Genomic DNA, 4,482 nt, shown 5'->3' with positions numbered 1-4,482 from the left:
CTGACTTTTGGAGAAAAGAGTCCATTACCACAGGTACAAGAGGAGTTTTCCTTTGGTTGCTGTCACAGTCTGATGAATCACCCTTTCCCGCCTATCAATCTTTTTTCCTCTCTCTCCCTTTTTCTATTACGAATTTTATGCTCTTCCCACTTTAGATAAGCAGGTTATCACACAGCCATGCCATCCAGCTATTGTCAGTTCAAAGTAACAGAAACTAAGGAAACTGATGACAACCTAAAAATAAAACCTAGAGCACACAACTCTAATGATCTGCATTGAATTTAGGTTCACACCTTACACACAATACTAATTCTGGAAACACTGAATAAAAACTGTTACAATCAGCTTGAGGAAACTGCCTAAATGTATAAGTAAACATGAAAACCATGCTCATTAATCTACAGGGGAATGCAAACACATGCAAAGAAGTGGAATTGTGTTTGTAGCAAATCAGCATTATCACATTTAACGCTAAACGTTTATACATGTCAATATTATAGTATTTTTCAGGTAAATATTAATAGTGGCATAGAAAAGGATATGGTGAAATTGGGAGGTCTGGCATTACATCAGTATCCTTTGTATTATATTTACTAGAGTGGTATAGCTGGATGCTTACTGTTAGATTAGCTCTTTCTAGATACCTAATTTTATATAACAGGAAAGTGACAGAGCTCTTGCATTCCTCTTGACAGCGGCGGTGACACCCTTAATAATAATAACTAGGATTTATTTATTGCTTTACAAAGTCCACAATCCAATGTATCTAACAAACTCATATGTCATTATTACAATTTGTGAGGGGAAGCCAATTACAATAAATGTATGTTTTTTGGGAGAACATACAAACTCCTTGCAAAGAGTGCCCTGGCTGACATTCAAACCTGTGTTCTAGCGCTGCAAATACAAGAGTGCTAGCCACTGAGCCAAATATGCTGCCCAGGTTTTGTTGGTTGTACTAATGTCAGTGTTGTTCCTGGATATGTTTGTTAGTGATTTAACAATCGTGTACAGACAGCACCATCCCATTTTATGGTTAGTGGAGGGGGAAGGGAATGAGGAATCTCTTGATTGCCTTTTCACCTCCCCTCTCCAAAGTATGGAATGTCTCCACCTGCATCCTACTCCAACAGTAACATTAGTTACCATAAGGGGTTCATCATTTAGCAACACAAAATGGGAGATAGCTGGAATACATTGAAGAACAGTTTTACTCATTTTAGAATTTGACCTGAAATGAGCACCAAGGTCTTGGGTGAAAAAAAAAATCCAACATATGTTTTACACAAAAAATTGAATTAGACTTAAAGATTTCCATTACATATAAAGTATATGCAGGTGGCCTGATGTAAATTGGCTGACTCAGATACCTTCCAGGCAAACTATTCACAGACGCAGTTCATTATTTTCCGGCAATTAGGATTTACCAACACACAACATACCCAAACAAGTAAAGTCCATGTAAAATCAGAACTTCTGACTTGTATGGTTGTTCCAGGCAAGGGGAATTATTGTTTAAGCATACCAGCCAGGCAACCTTTTTTGATAGGGAGGTAAACCTTTGTATTCCCCATTATCTCTTAGTACAGATTTCTTTGAAGAATGGGTGAGCTGAAAGTAGACAGGTATAGATTTCTGTATATCTTATCAGATGTAACACGGTTCAATGGAGAGGGGGATGAGCATGTGACACCCTGCTATGCACCCTGTTGTGCACCCTGCTTGTTCCTGATCGGTCATTGATAAACGACCTTGGGGGACCACTGTACACATGTAAGATTTTCGTCTAGACAAGCACAACTATTCGTCCTAGGTGACTAAATTGATGTGTGTGCATAGCTTGAAAAGCTGTGCTTCCTTGTGCTCTGCTTGAAAGATATAACCACATATCCATTGTGCTCGGAAAGTACTGAATAATAGGCTGTGTGGACAAGATACAGCTCAGTTCTTGTCTGAACTAGCCCAAACTTGTATTGTGTCCCTGTCCATACATGATTTTATTCCTTTGCAAGGACTAGTTCAAGGTGCAGGTGTTTCCTGGCATTTAGTGGGGCTTTACAATTCTAACACATGCTAGGACAATGTAAACTCTATTGTTCTCAATGAGCCTCGTTCACACTACAAACTTGGCATTGGCTGGCTTTTTTATATTCTGCAGGATTTTCATTGGTGCTAACAGGACCTCCATAGGAATTAACTGAAAATACAAATCAGTGACAGTCAATGCCTGCTAAAAGCGCCAGTCAGTACCTTTAAATTTGCAGACGTGCCTGCTTAAAGCACCAGTCAACTTCAGCTTTCTTTGAGCACTTCCAGAATGAATAAAGCCTATAGAGAAAAGTGATATGATGAACAACTAAAGAAGGGTTCCAGAATGTCACCACTAATGACCAGTTGTTTTGATAAAATTCCCAGCAGAAGCATGCATTTCTTGCACACACACTAAATACTCATTCTTGTATACCTAATTTAGATTTTTTTGTAACTAACCTAACATAGTTATCAAACATTACGATTTTTAGAAGGTAGTTTATTTTTCTGCAAATAGTTCTAACCCCCCATTCATGCCCCATGTAATGTATTTCCTGGTAGGGGGTAACCATGTGTCATCCTGCCAGACAGGCAAGGCCTTCATATTTTCTGGGGAATGTGGGAAATTATATCCAAGCCTATTACAAATATGCAATCATTCCTAATATAATATTAATTAAATTGAAAGAAAAATCCCTGTCTGCAAGCATTACGTATGTAACATTAGCATGAAGCACAGGATTGTGAGGCTGGGAGGACCAAGCTAAGAAGCATGGATGGTGGGGTAACAAATACAGTAGGTGTATTCACTCCAAATTATACTTACATTACAGAATTTTGCAGTGGACAGCATGTCTAACAAAGATGTTTATGATAACTAGATTTATTGTTATACTTGGTGTATGCCTGTAAATATCAGGATTTATGGCACTGCTTATAGTACAATTTAGCAACACATTTGGGCTTATTCAGTAGTGGTGCATGGAGTAAAGTACAAATATCAAAGAGCTCTAGAGCTGCCCCGAGTCTCTAAAGTGGTCTTCCTCGTCCTCTTTGGATTGCTTCTACTTTCTGCACATTGAAAACCCATCTTTTCATACTTGCCTACCAGTCTTTTTCTGTTTTTGAACCCTCACTACTCACCCACCATCTCAAACACCCTCTCCTAATATGTACTACGTCCCCCACCTCTTGGATTTTAAGCTCTTTATTGCCCAGACATAAGCCCCTACACAGAACGTAAACCACTGTCATCAACAACAGTGGTGCCAGCCCTTCTATAGAGAGCAGCAGACATATGGGGGGCATTCATTTCATGGTGCTTCAAAAATAAAATAGTTCCTCCCATCTGGATGGCTAAATAGTTTAAACAATGTAGTTGCACTGTACAACATATGCTTTACAATTCCTTAATTGGCTGAAATCGTCTAAACCAGACAATTGATTTTAACCCTAAGACCTACTAGCCTTTGATGTTTGTTGAGATTTGATGGTGTACAAAATATGCCAATCATCATATAAACCTAATAAGTGTGACAAATACAACTAGCATGGTTGGAATAAAGCAGACCTGTTATGTAAAGGACACAAGGGTCTAGAAACACCTGCTTTTAAAGAGTAATTTATACCAGATGTACTATTTACACACCATATAAAATGCCAACACCTTTCACCTAGTAATGTTTGGTGACAAAGACACTAAGTAATCTCATCACAGCATTAATGAGACTTTATCTTGTGCAAATTGTTTAATTATGTGGTTTTGTGAGTCTGTGTTTATGTGTGCCATTTGCAGGCCCCCATTGCTATATGTATGAATTTCTATACAGTTACACTGTACTATTTTCTTGCTAAGTAAATAGAACATAAGCAGGCATCAAGAATGTTGTATTGGGTACACACGGGTCTCTGGTTTTCTTTATTATGTACATAGCTCTGGCACTGAACAGTTGTAAGCTCAGGTACCCAGTGGTCTTTGTATTAGCATGTGTAAGCTGGGTGGCTCCTGCCATCTGCTCTTATCACAGAGGGAGGTACACCCTGCTATTATCAGTTCAGTATACCCCACTGATTTCTATTGTTTTCCAGGAGTTGGGGGGAGGAAAGGACATTAATGAGAACAGAGTCTGGATGACTTCAACCTGTTGATAACACCCCCCCCCCCCCCCCCTTCACAGCAGCACAAACAGAGCTGCCTTTTACTAATCATCCTGTAGCCAGTGAATGAAGAAACTTCTGCTACATTTACATGAGATCAATACTTTCTCAACTAATTTAAAAAGAAATGCTGATCAGGAATCCCATCATAGTAATAACTTTAGGACCAGTGTTGCCATATCAGAATTGTATATGCAATGATATTTCTTCACTTTAAACCTGGAGCCAAACAGGTCAGATTCCTACACTGAACAGTGTGATGTTATGCACTGTGATATTTTGTTCTGAAATCTT

The sequence above is a fragment of the Pyxicephalus adspersus genome, chromosome 9 (genome assembly GCF_032062135.1).
Source record: "Pyxicephalus adspersus chromosome 9, UCB_Pads_2.0, whole genome shotgun sequence".
NCBI classification, from domain to species: Eukaryota; Metazoa; Chordata; class Amphibia; order Anura; family Pyxicephalidae; genus Pyxicephalus; species Pyxicephalus adspersus.
The sequence above is the reverse complement of the archived record's forward strand: the minus strand, read 5'-3'. Positions refer to the sequence as shown.